This window comes from Mesoplodon mirus (assembly GCF_964341445.2).
Source record: "Mesoplodon mirus genome assembly, chromosome: 5".
NCBI classification, from domain to species: domain Eukaryota; kingdom Metazoa; phylum Chordata; class Mammalia; order Artiodactyla; family Ziphiidae; genus Mesoplodon; species Mesoplodon mirus.
This window is the reverse complement of record NC_138980.1, coordinates 82,359,708-82,380,051: the sequence shown is the minus strand read 5'-3', so window position 1 is coordinate 82,380,051 and position 20,344 is coordinate 82,359,708.

Genomic DNA, 20,344 nt, shown 5'->3' with positions numbered 1-20,344 from the left:
CGGAGTGATGTTGCAACAGCCTGAGGTGCACCGTGTGTTCTCCCAGGGAAGTTGTTCCTGATCATGGGACCCTGGCAGTGGCGGGCTGCACAGGCTCCCAGGGGTTTGGGGAGTGTGACCTGTGCTTGCCCATAGGATTTTTGGTGGCCGCAGCAGCAGTGTTAGCATTTCATGCCCGTCTCTGTGGTCCGAGCTGATAATTGCAGCTTGTCCCTGTCTCTGGAGCTCATTTAGGTGGTTCTCTACCTTCTGTGGGCAGACAGGGAAGGAATCCCCTCTTCTCACGCACCCTGAAACAATGGTCTCTTGCCTTTCAAGCAGGTCCAGACTTCTTCCTGGACTCCCTCCCAGCTAGCTGTGGCACACTAGACCCCTTCAGGCTGTGTTCACACAGCCAACCCCAGTCCTCTCCCTGGGATCTGACCTCTGAAGCCCGAGCCTCAGCTCCTAGTCCCTGCCTGCCCTGGCGGGTGAGCAGACAAGCCTCTCAGGTTGCTGAGTGCTGGTTGGCACCTATCCTCTGTGTGGAAATCTCTCCGCTTTGCCCTCTGCACCCCTGTTGCTGCACTCTCCTCCATGGATCCAAAGCTTCCCCCCACCACCCACCCCCCGTCTCTGCCAGTGAAGGGGTTTCTTAGGGTGTGGAAACTTTTCCTCCTTCACAGCTCCCTCCCAGAGGTGCAGGTCCCATCCCTATTCTTTCGTCTCTGTTTTTTCTTTTTACTTTTGCCCTACACGTGTACGTGGGGATTTTCTTGCCTTTTGGGATGTCTGAGGTCTTCTGCTAGTGTTCAGTAAGTGTTCTGTAGGAGTTGTTCCACGTGTAGATGTATTTTTGGTGTATTTGTGGGGAGGAAGTTGATCTCCACGTTTTACTCCTCCACCATCTTGAAGGTTCCTCACCAATGGCATCTTGATAGAGATTGCATTGGCTTTTGGTAATATTGACATTTTAACAATATTGATTCTTCCAATCTGTGAGTTTGGATTATCTTTCCATTTATTTCCATTTATTTGTGTCTTCTTCCATTTCTTTCAGCAATGTCTTGTAGTTTTCAGTATAGAGATCTTTCACCTCTCTAGTTAAATTTATTCCTAAGAATATTATTGTTTTTAATGTTAGTGGAAATGGGATCAATTTCCTTTTTAAAAATTTATTTTATTGAAGTATAGTTGATTTACAATGTTGTGTTAGTTTCTGGTGTATAGCAAAGTGATTCAGTTATACATATGTAAAATAGTTTGCATCTATTATTCCCAAATTCCCTGTCCATCCCTCCTCCATCCCCCCTCCCACTTGGCAACCACAAGTCTGTTCTCTATGTCTGTGAGTCTGTTTCTCTTTCATAGATGGGATCAATTTCTTTATTTCTACTCAGATAATTAGTTTCTAGTGTATAGAAACAGTACTGATTCTTTATATTAACTTTGTGTCCTGAAACTTTACTCAATTCATTGTTTAGATCTTACAGGATTTTGTGTGTGTGTGTGTGTGAAGTCTTGAGGCTTTTCTATATATAAAATGATGTCATTGGTAAATAGAGCAAATTTTACTTCTTATTTTCCAATTCTGATACCTCTTATTTCTTTTCATTGCCTAATTGCTCAGGTTAGAACTTCCAGTACAGTTTTCCATAGGAGTGATGAGAGTTGAGACTTTGTCTTGTCTTTATCTTAGAGGAAAAGCATTCAATCTTTCATCACTGAATATGATATTATCTGTGAACTTGCCATACATGGTCTGTACATTGTACAGGCCATGTTGAGGTACATCCTTTCTATACCTAATTTGTTAAGATTTTCTATCATGAATGGGTGTTGAATTTTTAAATGCTTTTTCTGTGTTTTGATATGATCATGATTTTTTTCTTTCTATTATGTGATATATCACATTTATTGATATGCACATATTTAACCATTCTACATCTTAAGGAAAAATCCCACTTGATCATGATGAATGATCCTTTTAATGTGCTGCTGAATTCAATTTACTAGTATTTTATTGAGAATTTTTGCGTCTATATTCATTAAGAATTTTGGCCTATAGTTTTCTTTAATGTCCTTTTCTGATTTTGTTATTAGAGTAATGCTGTCCTTTGGGAGTGTTCCTCCTCTTCACTTTTCAGAAGATTTGGAAGTATTGGCAATCTTCTTTAAATATTTGGTAAAATTCCCTGTAAAGCCAACTGCCCCTGGGTTTTTCTTTGTTGGGAGACTTTTGATTACTGATTCAATCTCCTTACTAGTAATTGGTCTGTTCAGATTTTCTGTTTCTTCCAATTCAGTCTTGGTAGGTTGTATGTTTCTAAGAGTTTTTCCATTTCTTCTAGGTTGTCCAGTTTGTTGGCATATATTGTTCGTAGTAGTCTGTTAGGATTCTTTGTATTTCTGGTATGTCAGTTGGTAAAAATCTTCCTTTTTATTTATAATTTTGTTGATTTGAGTGCTCTTTTTCTTCCCTTGGTTAGTTTAGCTAGACTTGTCAATTTTGTTTATCGTTTCAAAGAACCAACTCTTGGTTTGGTTAATCTTTTCTATTGTTTTCCTGTTTTCTATTTTATTTATTCTGTTCTAATCTTTATTATTTCCATCCTTCAACTAACTTTGGGCTCAGTTGGTTCTTACTGTAGTCCTTGAGGTGTAGAGTTAAGTTATTTATTTAAGAATTGTTTTTCTGGTGCTTCCCTGGTGGCACAGTGGTTGAGAGTCCGCCTGCCGATGCAGGGGATACGGGTTCGTGCCCTGGTCCGGGAAGATCCCACATGCCACAGAGTGGCTGGGCCCATGAGCCATGGCTGCTGAGCCTGTGCATCCGGAGCCTGTGCTCCTCAACGGGAGAGGCCACAGCAGTGAGAGGCCAGCATACCACAGAAAAAAAAAAAAAAAAGAATTGTTTTTCTTTATTTTTTTATTGGCGTATAGTTGATTTACAATGTGTTTCAGGTGTACAGTAAAGTGATTCAATTTATATTTATATATATATATATAATCAGTTATATATAAATCTGAAAAAGAATATATAATTTTTAATATTATTTAATATTTATATTTTAACAATATAATATATATTATATATGTTCTTTTTCAGATTCTTTTCCATTATAGGTCATCATAAGATATTGAGTATAGTTCCCTGTGCCATACAGTAGGTCATTGTTGTTTACCTATTTTATATATAGTAGTATGTATATGTTAATCCCAGCCTCCCAATTTAACCCCCACTACTATCCCCTTTGGTAACCATATGTTTGTTTTCTATGTCTGATGAGTCTACTTCTGTTTTGTAAATGAGTTCATTTGTATCATTTTTTTAGATTCCACAAATAAGTGATATCATATGATATTCCTATTTCTTTTTTTAAATCTTTTCATTATTTTTTTAATTTCTTTTTATTTCTTTTTTGTTTGGCTGCATCAGGTCTTAGTTGCAGCATGCGGGATCTTTTCCTTGTGGCACGTGGGCTCTTTGTTGCAGCGTGTGGGCTTTTCTCTAGTTGTGGCATGCAGGTTTTCTCTCTCTAGTTGTGGCACATGGGCCCAGTTGCCCTGCGGCATGTGGGATCTTAGTTCCCTGACCAGGGATCGAACCAGTGTCCTCTGAATTGCAAGGTGGATTCTTTACCACTGGACCACCAGGGAAGTCCCCATGATATTCCTATTTCTTAATGTACACATTTAGAGCTTTCCTCTTAGAATTGCTTTTGCTGTATCCCATAAGTTTGGATATGTTGTATTTCCATTTTCATTTTTCTCAAGAAACTTTTTAATTTCTTTAATTTTTTTCTTTGATCCTTTGGTTGTTCAGGTGGGTATTGTTTAAATTCTAAGAATTCATGAGCTTTCCAGTTTTCCTCCTGTTACTGATTTCTAGTTTCATATCATTGTGGTCAGAGAAGATATGTATATGTTATGCTCTCGAGCTTTCTAAGACTTCTTTTGTGGTCTAACATTTGGTCTATCCTAGAGAGTGTTCCATGTGTGCTTAAGAAGGATGTGTAGTTCTCTGGTTGTCAGATTGAATGTTCTATATGTGTTAGGTTCATTTGGTCTGTAGTGTTGTTCAAATCCCCTGTTTCTTTATTGATTCTCTTTTTGGAAGATATATCCATTGTTGAGAGTGGGGTATTAAAGTTTCCAGCTATTATATTGCTGTTTATTTCTCCTTTTAGCTCTGTTAGTTTTTGCTTTATGTATTTAGGTGCTCAATATAGTTGATCACCTAAATATAATTATTTAAAAATTTTTGTTAGGTAAAACTGAAACCTGTGTTTCTGTAGGGTTGCTTTCTAGAGATTTATTTTGTTACTTTGAATAGGCCATGTTTCTTTTTTTCTTTGTATGACTTGAGATCTTTTGTTGAAAATTGGGCACAGGAGGAATGAGCCACCTCTCCAAGTCTTTGCAGACTGGCTCTGAGCAAAGGAAGAATTTCACTAATTCAACTGGCCTGAAGGTTTAATTCTTTTCAGACCTTTTCAGGGCATGTGTCTTCCCTGAACCTGTGTGTGTGTTTTCCCCTAGCTCCCCAGTATACATGCCTGCTTTTAAATCTGTTGATTTCCCTGAGTTTTACCCCTGCTTTTTCTCAGGTCTTCAAGGCTTTATTGTATTCTTCAGCCTATAGTATCTTGCCCCCCAGGCACCCATGGGTCCGCAGTCCCCTGTAGTTTTTATGTGTCATTTTGCCTGTCACTGCTCTCAGCAGCCTCCAACCTGATAATCAAATTATGCCACTGTTCCTGTCTGAGATTCAAGTCAGGAGAAAAAGAAACTAGTCCCTCAGGGTTTTTCAGATAAGCCAAAATGTTGCAAGCAACTTCTACTCTTTCCCTTCTGTCCTGAGGAGAGGACCAGGGATTTGGCAGCTTTCTCCTGACTGCCTTACTCTGCACTATTCCACATCAAGGATGGGGAGGGGTAAATGTGAGCAAAATATGACACAAAATTTCCTATCATTTTGTGTGACTTTTTAAAATTGTTATTCACTTGGTTGCTGCATAACTTCGATTTCTAGAGCTCACCAAAATTATTCTAGTCAGTCCGTTGTTTACTTGATGTTTCCATGGGGGAATGAGGGCCTGGAGCCTCCTGGTCCACCATCTTGCTTGTGTCACTATAACATTAATTTTAATAAGTGTACTTTTCATCACTTTTATATTCTAGAGGTCTTGTAATTTGTATTGATTTGTATTTTTCTCTTTGATGAAAGTGTAAAGAGAGTGTTTAAGTAATTTTTAAGTAGAAGAGCCTCTTTATAATCTAGTTTTTGTATTAATTCTTTTTTTTTTAACTGGGGTATAATTGCTTTACAATATTTTTTTTAATTTATTTATTTATTTATTTATTTTTGGCTGTGTTGGGTCTTCATTTCTGTGCGAGGGCTTTCTCTAGTTGTGGCAAGCGGGGGCCACTCTTCATCGCAGTGCGCGGGCCTCTCACTGTTGCAGCCTCTCTTGCTGTGGAGCACAGGCTCCGGACGCACAGGCTCAGCGGCCATGGCTTACAGCCCCAGCCGCTCTGTGGCATGTGGGATCCCCCCAGACCAGGGCTCGAACCCGTGTCCGCTGCATTAGCAGGCAGACTCTCAACCACTGCGCCACCAGGGAAGCCCTGTTTTACAATATTGTGTTAGTTTCTAACAAACAGTGAAGTGAAGTAGAGTTCCCTGTGCTATACAGCAGGTTCTCATTAGTTATCTATTTTATACCTATGAGTGTATATATGTCAATCCCAATCTCCCAATTCATCCCTCCCCCACTTCCCCCCTTGGTGTCCATATGTTTCTTCTCTATGTCTGTGTCTCTATTTCTGCCTTACAAACACGTTCATCTGTACCATTTTTCTAGATTCCATATGTATGCATGAATATATGATATTTTTCTGTTTCTGCCTTACTTCACTCTGTATGACAGTCTCTAGGTCCATCCACATCTCTACAAATGACCCAGTTTCATTCCTTTTTATGGCTGAATAATATTCCATTGTATATATGTACAACATCTTCTTTATCCATTTGTCTGTCAATGGGTATTTAGGTTGCTTCCATGACCTGGCTATTGTAAATAGCTGCAATGAACATTGGGATGCATTTGTCTTTTTGAATTATGGTTTTCTCTGGGTATATGCCCAGTAGTGGGATTGCTGGGTTTAATTTTTAGTTTTATCAAGACTGTGCTTTCTACATTTTTAGGTCATAAAATATTCTATGGCCTAACATACTCAATTTTTGCATATTTCATGTGAACTTGTAAAGGTTTATATACTGTTTTCTGGGTACAAAATGCATAATATAAATTATATCTATCTAATTAATAATATTGAGGTCTCCTTTTTTTCACCCCTTAATGTAGTGAAGGAAGGAGACTTTAAGTACAGAGAAGCAAAGATAACAACACTCAGAATCCTAATGATGTTAATCTCGAGGCCATTCCCAGTTCATTACTGCTGTATTTTTTGGCAATTATATCCTCTTTAGTGCCCAGGCAATTTCAAGCTGGGTGACCTGTCCTTTAACATCCCACTGACATCAAAGTCCCCTACTATTATTGTATTATTGTCAGTTTCTTCCTTTGTGTCTGTTAATATTTACTTTGTATATTTAGGTGCTCCTATATAAGTTGCATATATATTAAGAAGTTTTATATTCTCCTCTTGTACTGATCTCTTTATCATTATATAATGTCCTTCTTTGTCTTTTTTATAGACTATTTTAAAGTCTATTTTGTCTGATATGAATTTGCCACACCAGCTGTCTTGTCATTTTTATTTTCATGAAATATCTTTCTCTTTGCTCTCACTTTCATTCTGTGTGTGTCTTTAGCTCTGAAGTGAGTTTCTTGTAAGAACCATATGGATGCATCTTGTTTTTTTTTTTTCAAATCCAATCAGCCCCTTATGTCTTTTGATTGTAGCATTTAGTCTATTGACATTTAAAGTGATTATTGATAGGTATGTACTTATCGCAATTTTGTTACTTGTTTTCTGGTTGTTTTTGTAGTTCTCTGTTATTTTCTTCTTTCAGTTTCTTCCCTTCTGGTTTGATTATTTTTTAGTTGTATGCTTATGTTTCTTTCTGTCTAGTTTCTGTGTACCTTTGCATGTTTTTGATTTATGGTTACCATGGGGTTCCTATATGTTGACTTATAACTATATCTACTTGTTTTAAACGGGTAATCATTTAAGTTCAAACACATTTTAAAAGATCTGCATTTTTTACTCTCCTCCCCCACATTTTCCGTTTTTGATGTATTATACTTCATGTTTATCCCTTAACTGTTTATTGTAGTTATAGTTGATTTTACAGTTTTTTATCTTTTAATCTTTATACTAGCTTATTTAAGTGGTTGATCCACAACCTTTACTGTTTATTTGCCTTTACTAGTGGGATTTTTCTTTTCCTATAAATTTTTATTTATTGTAACCCTTTTTTTTTTTCCACTTAGAGAAGATCCTTCAACATTCCTTTTAGGGTCAGTTTAGTATTGATGAACTGTTTTTGCTTATCCAAGTTCTTCATCTCTCCTTCAAGTCTGAAGGAGAATCTTGCTGGGTAGAGTGTCCTAGGTTTTTTTCCCTTTCAGCACTTTAAATATATCATGTCACTCCATTCTGGCCTACAAAGTTTCTGCAGAAAAATCAGCTAATAAACTTATGGGAGTTCCCCTGTATGTGATTCTGATTTTTTCTTGCTCCCTTTAGATTTCTCTCTTTATCTTTTACTTTTTTTTTTTTTTTTTTTTTTTTTTTTGCGGTACGTGGGCCTCTCTCTGTTGTGGCCTCTCCTGTTTTGGAGCACAGGCTCCGGACGCGCAGGCTCAGTGGCCATAGCTCACAGGCCCAGCCGCTCCATGGCATGTGGTATCTTCCCGGACCGGGGCACGAACCCGCGTCCCCTGCATCGGCAGGCGGACTCTCAACCACTGCGCCACCAGGGAAGCCCTATCTTTTACTTTGACATTTTAATTATGATATGTTTTGGTGTGGGTCTTTTGGGGTTTATCTTGTTTGGGACACTGTCTGTTTCCTATACCTGAATATCTGCTTCCTTCTTCAGGTTTGGGAGGTCTTCAGACATCATTTCATCAAATAGGTTTTTGACCCCTTTCTTTCTTCTCTTTTTAGGACCCCTATAATGCAAATGTTAATATGCTCGATGTTTTTCCACAGGTCCCTTAAACTGTTCTAATTTTTTTTTAATTTATATGCTCTTTGCTATTCTGATTGAATGATTTCCAGTATTCTATTATCTTCCAGAATACTTATGTGTTCTTCTGTATCATCTAGTGTGTTTTTCATTTCAGTTATTGTATTCTTCAGCTCTGATTGGTTCTCTTTAAAATTTTCTAGTTCTTTGTTAAAATTCTATGTTCATCTATTATTTTCCCTAGTTAGCATTCTTATTGCTAATGCTTTGAACTGTGTGTCTGGTAAATTATTTATCTGTTTCATTAGTTGTTTATTTCAGAGGTTTTTTTCTTTCTTGTTTTGAGTAGTGTATTTATTATAATAATGTAATTTTTTCCCTAAATGAAAACATGTTCATTATAAAAATGCAAAAACATACACGTATATAAAGGAAAAGAGTGACATTTGCTCTTTTTGTGTTCCTTTTCCATAATACCCCTTTCCTCATCCAGAGATAAACACTGTTAATGATTTTGTATACCACATCCTTCCCAAACCATTTCTATGCATTTACCAAAATATGTGTTTGTGTGCCTTTATATTTATATATATTAGACATATATACACATGTATATGGTTTACACATTATAGTTTCATATTATACATATTGCTCTGTAAGCTGATTTCCCTTTAAATATATCATAGATATATATTAATGGCCAATTGCCTTCTCATGATGTTTTACCAGTTTACATTACCTCCAAGAGGTGTGCTTTGTTGTTGTTTTTTTAATTTTTATTTTATATTGGAGTATAGTTGATTTACAATGTTGTGTTAGTTTCAGGTGTACAGCTAAGTGATTTAGTTATACATATACATATATGTATTCTTTTTAAGATTCTTTTCCAAAATAGGTTATTACAGAGTATTGAGTAGAGTCCCCTGTGCTATACAGTAGGTCCTTCTTGATTATCTATTTTATATATAGTAGTATGTATATGTTAATCCCAAACTCCTACTTTATACCCCTGCCCCACATTTCTGCTTTGGCAATAATAAGTTTGTTTTTGAAGTCCATGAGTCTGTTTATCTTTTGTAAATAACTTCATTTGTATCAATTTTTTAGATTCCACATAAGTGATATCATCCATTATTTGTCTTTCTCTTTCTGACTTACTTTACTTAGTATGATAATCGCTAGGTTCATCCATGTTGTTGCAAATGGCATTATTTCATTCTTTTCTATGGCTGAGTAATATTCTATTGTATATATGTACCACGTCTTCTTTATCCATTCCTCTGTCGATGGACATTTAGGTTGATTCCATGTCTTGGCTGTTGTAAATAGTGCTGCAATAAACATTAGGGTGCATATATGTTTTCAAAATATGGTTTTCTCTGGGTATATGCTCAGGAGTGGGATTGCTGAATCATATGGTAGCTCTATTTTTATTTTTTTAAAGAATCTCCATACTGTTTTCTCTAGTGGCTGCACCAATTTACATTCCCACCAACAGTGTAGGAGGGGGTTCCCTTTTCTCCATACCCTCTCCAGAATTTATTGTTTGTAGACGTTTTGATGCCATCCATTCTGACCAGTGTGTGGTGATACCTCAGTGTAGTTCTGATTTGCATTTCTCTAATAGCTATGTTAAGCATCTTTTCATGTGTTTCTTGACCATCTATGTGTTTTCTTTGGAGAAATGTCTATTTAGATCTTCTGCACCTTTTTTGATTGGGTTTTTTTTTTTCATATAGAGCTGCATGAACTGTTTGTATATTTCAGAGATTAATCCCTTGTCGCATCATTTGTTGGTCGCATCATTTACAAATATTTTCTCTCATTCTGTGGGTTTTTTGTTTTGGTTTGGTTTCCTTTTGTTTTATTTATGGTTTCTTTTGCTATACAGAACCTTTTAAGTTTAGTTAGGTCCCATTTGTTTATTTTTGGTTTTATTTTCATTACTCTAGGAGGTGGATCCAAAAAGATATTGCTGCGATTTATGTCAAACAGTGTTCTGCCTGTATTTTCCTCTAAGAGTTTTACTGTATCTGGTCTTACATTTAGGTCTTTCATCCATTTTGAGTTTATTTTTGTGTATGGTATTAGAAAGTGTTCTAATTTCATTCTTTTACATGTAGCTGTCCAGTTTTCCCAGCACCACTTACTGAAGAGACTGTCTTTTCTCCATTGTATATTCTTGCCTCTTTTGCTGTACATTAACTGAGCATAGGTGTGTGGGTTTATTTCTGGGCTTTCTATCCTGTTCCACTGATCTATAAGTCTGTCTTTGTGCCAATATCATACTGTTTTGCTTACTGTAGCTTTGTAGTATAGTCTGAAGTGAAAGAGCCTGATTCCTTCAGTTCCATTTTTCTTACTAAAGATTGTTTTGACTATTCGGGGTCTTTTGTGTTTCCATACAAATTTTAAGATTTTTGTTCTAGATCTGCAAAAAAAAAAAATTGCCATTGGTAATTTGATAGGGATTGCATTTAATCTGTAGATTGCCTTGGGTGGTACAGTCATTTTGACAATATTGATTCTTGCATTCCAAGAATATGGTATATCTTTCCATCTGTTTGTGTCATCTTTGATTTCTTTCATCAGCATCTTATACTTTTCAGAGTACAGGTATTTTGCCTACTTAGGTAGGTTTATTCCTAGGTATTCTATTCTTTTTGATGTGATAGTAAATGGGGTTGTTTCTTGAATTTCTCTTTCTGATGTTTCATTGTTAGTGTATAGAAATGCAACAGATTTCTTTGTATTAATTTTATATCCTTCAACTTTACCAAATTCATAAATGAGCTCTAGAAGTTTTCTGGTAGCATCTTTAGGATTTTCTATGTATAGAATCATGTCATCTGCAAACAGTGACAGTTTTACTTCTTTTCCAATTTTGACTTGTTTTATTTCTTTTTCTTTTTGGATTGCTATGGCTAGGGCTTCCAGAACTATGTTGAATAAAAGTAATGAGAATGGACATACTTATCTTGTTCCTGATCTGAGAGGATATGCTTTCAGCTTTTCACCATTGAGTATGATGTTAGCTCTGGGTTTGTCATATATTGCCTTTATCATGTTGAGGTATGTTCCCTCTCTGCCCACTTTCTGGAGAGTTTTTATCATAAATGGATGTTGAATTTTGTCAAAAGCTTTCTCTGCATCTATTGAGATGATAATATGGGTTTTTTTTCCTTTTTTTAAATTGAAGTGTAGTTGATTTACAATGTTGTGTTAATTTCTGCTGTACAGCAAAGTGACTTCGTTATACATATATGTGCATTCTTTTTAATATTCTTTTCCATTACAGTTTATCACAGGAGATTGGATATAATTCCCTGTGTGAGACAGTGGGACCTTGTTTTTTATCCATTCTAAATATGCCAGTTTGCATCTGCTGATCCCCAAATCCCAATCCATCCTTATCCCACTCTCCTCCCCCTTGGCAACCACCAGTCCATTCTATTAGTCTGTCATTCTGTTTCTAATTTATACCCCAGATAGGTTCATTTTGGTCATATTTTAGATTCCACATATAATTGATATCATATGGTATTTGTCTTTCTTTTTCTGACTTACTTTACATAGTATGATAATCTCTAGGTTCATCCATGTTGCTGCAAATGGCATTATTTCATTATTTTTTATGACTGAGTAATATTCCATTGTATATATGTACCACATCTTCTTTATCCATTCATCTGTCGATGGACACTTAAGTTGTTTCCATGTCTTGGCTATTATGAATTGTGCTTTTGTGAACATAGGGGTGCATGTATCTTTTCAAAGTGTGGTTTTCTCCAGATATATGCCCAGGAGTGGGATTGCTGGATCATATGGTAGCTCTATTTTTAGTTTTCTGAGGAACCTTCATACTGTTTTCCATAGTGGCTGCACCAATTTACATTCCCACCAACAGTGTAGGAGGGTTCCCTTTTCTCCATACCCTCTCCAGAATTTATTGTTTGTAGACGTTTTAATGATGGCCATCTGGCTAGTGTGAGATGATACCTCATTGTAATTCTGATCTGCATTTCTCTAATAATTAGCTATGTTAAGCATCTTTTCATGTGCTTCTTGGCCATCTGTGTGTTTTCATTGGAGAAATGTCTATTTAGATCTTCTGCCTCTTTTGTGATTGGGTTTTGTTTTTTTTATAGAGCTGCATGAGCTGTTTGTATATTTTGGAGATTAATCCTTTGTCGGTCACATCATTTAAAAATATCTTCTTTTATTCTGTGGGTTGTCTTTTCATTTTGTTTATGGTTTCCTTGCTGCACAAAAGCTTGTAAGTCTGCTTATATCCCATTTGTTTATTTTTGTTTTTATTGCTTTTGCCTTGGGAGACTGACCTAAGAAAACATTGGTACAATTTATGTCAGAGAATGTTTTGCCCATGTTCTCTTCTAGGAGTTTTATGATGTTATGTCTTATATTTAAGTCTTTAAGCCATTTTGAGTTTATTTCTGTGTATGGTAAGAAGGTGTGTTCTTTGTGACTGCCTGGAGCGGTGGGAGGGAGGGAGACGCAAGAGGGAAGGGATATGGGAACAGATGTATATGTATGACTGATTCACTTTGTTATAAAGCAGAAACTAATAAAAAAACTTTAAAAACTAAAAAAATAATAAATAAAAAAAAGGTGTGTTCTAACTTCATTGAGTTACATGTGGCTGTCCAAATTTCCCAGCGCCACTTGCTGAAAATACTGTCTTTTTCCCATTGTATATTCTTGCCTCTTTTGCCAAAGATTAATTTACTGTAGATGTGCGGGTTTATTTCTGGGCTCTCTATTCTGTTCTGTTGCTCCATATGTCTGTTTTTGTGCCAGTACCTTGCTGCTTTGATTACTGTAGCTTTGTAGTATTGTCTGAAGTTTGGGATGGTTATGCTCCTGGTTTTTTCTTTTTCTTCAGGATTGATTTGGTAATTCTGGGTTTTTTATGGTTCCATATGAATTTTACGATAATTTGGTCTAGTTCTATGAAAAATGTCATGGGTAATTTGATAGGGATCACGTTAAATATGTAGATTGCTTTGGGTAGTATGGCCGTTTTAACAATATTAATTCTTCCAATCCAAGAGCATGGGATATCTTTCCATTTCTTTGAATCATCTTCAGTTTTCTTTATTAATGTTTTATAGTTCTCAACATATAAGTCTTTCACCTCCTTGGTGAGGTTTATTCCTATTTATTTTATTTTGGGGGTTGTGATTTTAAAAGTTATTTTTTTTTAGCATTCTCTTTCTGATGTTTCATTGTTGGTGTAAAGAAATGTAACTAATTTCTGTATGTTAATATTGTATCCTGCTACCTTGCTGAATTCGTTTATCAGTTCTAGTATTTTTTGTGTGAAGTCTTTAGGGTTTTCTATATATAGTATCATATCATCTGCGTATAATAACAGTTTTACCTCTTTCCTTCCAATTTGGATATGTTTTATTTCTTTTTCTTGTGTCATTGCTGTGGCCAGGACTTCCAATACTATGTTGAATAGAAGAGATGAGAGTGAGCATCCTTGTCTTGTTCCAGATTTTAGCAGAAAGGCTTTCAATGTTTCACCATTGAGTATTATATTGGCTGTGGGTTTGTCATAAATAGCTTTTACTATTTTGAGATATGTTCCCTCTATACCGACTTTGATAAGAGTTTTTATCATGATTGGATGTTGAATTTAGTCAGATGCTTTTTCTGCATCTATTGAGATGATCATGTGTTTTTTGTCTTTTCTTTTTTTGATGTGTATCATGTTGATTGATTTGTGTATGTTGAACCATCCTTGTGAACTTAGGAAGAATTCCACTTGGTTGTGGTGTATGATCTTTTTTATGGGTTGTTGGATACGGTTTGCTAATATTTTGCTGAGAACTTTTGCATCTATGTTCCTCAAAGATATTGGCCTGCAATTTTCTTTTTTGGTGGTGTCTGTCTGGTTTTCATATTAGGGAGATGGTGGCTTCATAGAATGTCTTTGCAAGTGTTCCCTCCTCTTCAGTTTTTTGGACAAGTTTGAGAAGGATTGGTATGACTTCTTCCTTGTATGTTTGGTAGCATTTGCCTGTGAAGCCATCTGGTCCTGGACTTTTGTTTGTAGGGATTTTTTAAATTACAGATTCTATTTCACTTCTAGTGATCAGTCTGTTCAAATTATCTAATTCCTTTGTCATTCAATTTTGGTGCACTGTATGTTTCTAGAAACTTGTCCATTTCTTATAGATTGTTGAATTTGTTTTAAGATAATTGTTCATAGTATTCCCTTAAGGTTTTTTATATTTCTGCAGTATCTGTTGTTCTGTCTCCTTTTCCAGTTCTCATTTTGTTTATTTGGGTTCTCTCTCTTTTTTCTTCTTGGGGAGCCAGGCCAGAGATTTGTCAATCTTGTTTATCCTTTCAAAGAGCCAGATCTTGGTTTTATTGAATTTTTCTATTTTTTAAAATTTCTATTTTATTTATTTCCTCTCTGATCTTTATTATTTCCTTCCTTCTGCTGACTTTAGGTTTTGTTTCTTCTTCTTTTTCTAATTCTTTTAAGTGGTGGGTTAGGTTGTTTATTTGAGATTTTTCTTATTTTTTTGAGGACGGCATGTATTATTATGAACTTCCCTCTAAGAACTGCTTTTCTGTATCCCATAGATTTTGTGTGGTGTGTTTTCATTGTCATTTGTCTCTGAGTATTTTTTAATTTCCTCTTTGATTTCATCATTGACCCATTGGTTTTTTTAGTAGCATGTTTTTTAGTCTCTGTGTAGCCGTTTTTCTTATTTCTTTTTCTGTCATTAATTTCTAGTTTCATGCTGTTGTGATCGGAAAAGATGCTTGAGATAATTTCTATACTCTTAAATTTGCTGAGGATTGTTTTGTGCCCTAGTATGTGTTCAATCCTAGAGAATGTTCCACGTGCACCAAAAAGAATGTGTATTCTGTTTTTTTTTGGATGTAATTTCCTAAAAATCTCAATTAAATCTAACTGTTCTAGTGTATCATTTAGTATCTCTGTTGCCTTATTGATTCTCTGTCTGGAAGATCTGTCTATTGATGTGAGTAGGGTGTTAAATTCTCCTAGTATCATTGTATTCCTATCAATTTCTCCCTTTATGTCTGTTAAAAATATGAAATGCTTTATGAATTTCCATGTCATCCTTGCACAGGGGCCATGCTAATATTCTCTGTATCATTCTAATTTTAGTATATGTGCTGCCAAAGTGAGCATGATCATATGGTTTTATTTTTCAATTTGTAAACATGGAGTATCACACTGATTGATTTGCAGTTACTGAAAAATCCTTGCATCCCTTCGATAGATTCCACTTTACATGGTGCATGATCCTTTTAATGCACTGTTGGACTCGGTTTGTGAGTATTTTGTTGAGGACTTTTACGTCTATGTTCATCAGTGATACTGGTCTTTAATTCTCTCTCTTTTTTTTTTGCAGTATCTTTGTCTGGTATTGGTGTCAGAATGATGGCCTCATAGAATGAGTTAAGGAGTGTTTCTTCCTCTGCAGTTTTTTGAAATAGTTTCAGAAGAATCAGTGTTAACTCTTCTCTAAATGTTTGATAGAATTCGCCTGTGAAGCCATCAGATCCTGTACTTTTGTTCATTGGGAGTTTCAATTTCAGTGCTTGTGATTGGTCTGTTTATACTTTCTATTTCTTCCTGGTTCAGATTTGGGAGATTGTACCTTTCTAGGAATTTGTCCATTTCTTCTAGATTGTCCATTTTATTGGCATATAGTTTCTTGTAGTGGTGTCTTATAATCCTTTGTAATTCTGTGGTGTCAGTTGTAACTTCTCCTTTTTCATTTCTAACTTTATTGATTTGAGCCCTCTCCCTGTTTATCTTGATGAGTCTGGCTAAAGGTTTATCAATTTTGTTTATTTTTTTCAAAGAACCAGCCTTTAGTTTCATTGATGTTTTCTATTGTTTTCTTCATCTCTATTTCTTTTATTTCTGCTGTGATTTTTATGATTTCTTTCAGCTAACTCTGGGTTTTATTTGTTCTTTCTCTAGTTGCTTAGGTGTAAGGTTGGGTTGCTTATTTTTGATTTTTCTTATTTCCTGAGGTAAGATTGTATTGCTACAAAGTTCTCTCTTAGAACTGCTTTTGCCACATTTCGTATGTTTTGGATCATCCTGTTTTCATTTTCATTTGTCTCTAGGTATTTTTTATTTCCTATTTGATTTCTTCAGTGATCCAGTAGTTATTTACTAATATATTGTTTAGCCTCCACATGTTTGTGTTTACAGTTTTTTTCTTGTAGTTGATTTCTAATCTCATAGTGTTGTGGTCAGGTAAGGTGCTAGATATGATTTCAATTTTCTTAAATTTACTGAGGCTTGCATTGTGGCCCAGCATGTGATCTATCCTGGAGAATGTTCTATGTGCGCTTGAGAAGGTGTATTCTGCTGCTTTTGGATGGAATGCTGTATAAATATCAATTAAGTCCATCTGGTCTAATGTGTCATTTAAGGCCTGTGTTTCCTTATTGATTTTCTGTCTGGATGATCTGTCCCTTGATGTAAATGGGGTATTAAAGCCCCTCACTATTATTGTGTTACTGTCAATTTCTCCTTTTATGGCTGTTAGCATTTGCCTTATATGTTGAGGTGCTCCTATGTTGGGTGCATATATATTTACAATAGCTATATCTTCTTCTTGGATGCTTTGCTTGATCATTATGTAGTGTCCTTCTTTGTCTCTTGTAACAGTCTTTTTTTTTTAAGGTCTATTTTGTCTGATATCAGTATTGTTATTCCAGCTTTCTTTTGATTTTCATTTGCATGAAATACCTTTTTCCATACCCTCACTTTCATTCTGTATGTGTCCCTAGATCTGAAGTGTGTCTCTTTTAGACAGCACATATACGGGTGTTTTTGTATGCATTCAGCCAGTGTATGTTTTTGGTTTAATCTGTTTACATTTCAGGTAATTATTGATATGTTCTTTTTTTTTTTTTTTTTTTTTTTTGCGGTATGCGGGCCTCTCACTGCTGCGGCCTCTCCCGTTGCGGAGCACAGGCTCCGGACGTGCAGGCCCAGCGGCCATGGCTCACGGGCCCAGCCGCTCCGCGGCATATGGGATCCTCCCAGACCGGGGCACGAACCCGTATCCCCTGCATCGGCAGGCGGACTCCCAACCACTGCGCCACCAGGGAGGCCCTTGATATGTTCTTATTGCCATTTTATTCACTGTTTTGGACTTGTTTTCATAGGTCTTTTTTCTTCCCTTCCTTTTTTGTTCTCTTCTGTTGTAATTTGATGACTATCTTTAGTGTTGTGTTTGTATTGCATTTTCTTTTTTGTGTGTACATCTATTGTAGACTTTTCCTTGTGGTTACCATGAGTGTTTGATGTAGCAGTCTATATATATACATAACTGTTCTAAGTTGCTGGTCTCTTAATTTCAAATGCACATCCAATATCCTGCATTTGTACTCTCCTCTTCTCACAATTGCTGGTTTTGATATCATATTTGTGTGTGGATGATCTATTATATTTATGTTTGCCTTTACTGGTGAACCTTCCCATTTGTAATTTTCTTGTTTCTAGTGGTGACCTTTCCTTTCCTTCTAGAGAAGTTCCTTTAGCATTTGTTGCAAAGCTGGTCTAGTGGTGCTGAATTCTCTTAGCTTTTGCTTGTCTGTAAATCTTTTGATTTCTTTGTCAAATATGAATGAGAGCCTTGCTGGGTAGAGTATTCTTGGTTGTAGGCTTTTCCCGTTTATCACTTGAAATATATCATGCCGCTCCCTTCTGACCCACAGAGTTTCTGCTGAGAAATCAGCTGATTATTTTATGGGAATTTCCTTGTATGTTGTTTGTTGCTTTTCCCTTGTTGCTTTAATATTGTCTCTTTGTCTTTAATTTTTGTCAATTTGATTAATATGTTCCTCAATGTGTTCCTCCTTGGGTTTATCCTGCCTGGGACTCTCTGTGCTTCCTGAACTTGGGTGACTGTTTCCTTTCCAATGTTAGGGAAGTTTTCAGCTATTATCTCTTCATGTATTTTCTCAGGCCCTTTCTCTCTCTCTTTGCCTTCTGGGACCCCCATAATGTGAATGTTGGTGAATTTGATGTTGTCCCAGATGTCTCTTAAAGTGTCCTAATTTTTTTTTTTTTTTTTTTTTTTTTTTTTTTGCGGTACGTGGGCCTCTCACTGTTGTGGCCTCTCCCGTTGTGGAGCACAGGCTCTGGATGCGCAGGCTCAGTGGCCATGGCTCACGGGCCCAGCTGCTCTGCGGCATGTGGGATCTTCCTGGACCGGGGCACGAACCCGTGTCCCCTGCATCGGCAGGCAGACTCAACCACTGCGCCACCAGGGAAGCCCCCTAGTATCCTAATTTCTTTTCATTCTTTTTTCTTTATTCTGTTCCATGGCAGTGATTTCCACAATTCTTTCTTCCAGCTCACTTATCTGTTCTTTTGCCTCATTTATTCTCCTATTGATTCCTTCTGGTGTATTTTTCATTTCAGTTATTGTATTGTTCAACTCTGTTTTTTTTTTTATATCATCTAGCTCTTTGTTAAACATTTCTTATGTCTTCTTGGTCTGTGCCTCCATTCTTTTTCTGAGATCTTGAATCATCTTACTATAATTTCTCTGAATTATTTTTTTAGGTAGATTGCCTATCTCTGTTTCACTTGTTCTTCTGGGGTTTTATCTTGTTCCTTCATCTGGAACATATTCCTCTGCCATCTCATTTTGTCTAACTTTCTGTGTTTGCAGTCCCACAGGCTGCAGGAATTTAGTTGCTGCTGCTTCTGGTGTCTGCCCCCATCTTGTTGTTGCTTCTTCTTTGTCTTTGGAAGTAGAATATCATTTTCAGTAGGTTCGAGTCTCTTTTGTCAATGGTTCAGCAGTTAGTTGTGATTTTGGTGTTTTCATGAGAGCAGGTGAGCTCAGGTCCTTCTACTCTGCCTTCTTGTCCTCAGACTGTACAAAGCTTTTGTTTTCCTTTGTGCTCTGTCTAGTTTCACTTGTTTATAATGTGTTGTGGGCAGAGGCCTTTTACCTGGTGATTCAGGTAGAGATCCTGGTGAGAAATGGATGCACTGACACTTCAGCTCAGGATGTGTGCAGAGGTTTTTTTCTTATTCTTGCATTTGAAACAAATTCCTGTCTTCTCATTTTCCATAAGTTTCTCTATTTCTATGAAATTAGATGTAACAGTTACCCATCCTGGTCTTGAAGGGGTGTCCTTATGTGGGTGTGTCCATCTATAGTCTGTGTGTGCCTAGTGGCTTTTGATGGGAGAACACGAGTCATGTCTTCCCCCAGGGTATGCTGACAGCTATCACTGAGGTGGGCCACAGAGATGGCAGAGCTAGAGCCAGAGCCAGGTGTGAGCTGGGCCTTCTCCTATGTTCAGTGCCTGACACCACCGTATTGAGGGTGGGTTCAGGTCTCAAGTTGCTAAAGAAGAGGCCCTGAGGTTTGGATCCAAGCTGGTTCTGTTCTAAATGTGTGCTCCTCACTGCACCCAGCATTGATACCTTAGCTCCAGATGGAAGCAGAGTTGGAGCAAGAGGGGCCAGATCAGGCACCCAGTGCAGGCCAGGGCCTGTACTGGGGTGGTCCCATATACCATTCAGAGTTCCAGACCACTCCTGATCTGCTGCCTCCAAGAGTGCCAGGAAGAGCCACTCCAAACCCATTCAGATGTAGTGCCAGGTATAAGCCAGCTCTGTCCTCCACAACTGCACATTCCCCCTGGCAGCAGCAACCTTCATCCTAGTGGGATGCTCCCCCACAGAGCAAGAGGGGCCAGAGTGGGCACTCAGTGTGGGCCAGGGTGCATGGTGGGGTGTTATGGGAAACTGGCCAGAGTCCCAGGCAATCTCAAACTGCTTACTCAGCCGTGTTTTCGGAACAAGGATGCATGTGCTTGCACTTCACAAGTGGAGTCCAAGTTTCTCACAGCCCCCCTACCAGTCTTACTGGTCCTCAAACCAGCCAAGGGGACTCATCTTCCTGGTATTGGACTCAAGGTCTGGCATGTCCCATATGTGGTTTTAACCACTCACTTCCCAGGAAGTATCTCCAGGACTGTGTAATACCCCCCTTCTGTGTCCCCTCCCAGGGGTGCAGGTCCTGACATGATCACTTCTCTTTCCTTCCTACCTGACTTTGTGTGGATCTTTCTTTATTGCCTTGGTTTCTTTATTGCCTTTATAGTCTTTCTGCCAGTCTACAGTTTGTTTTCAGTGAGAAT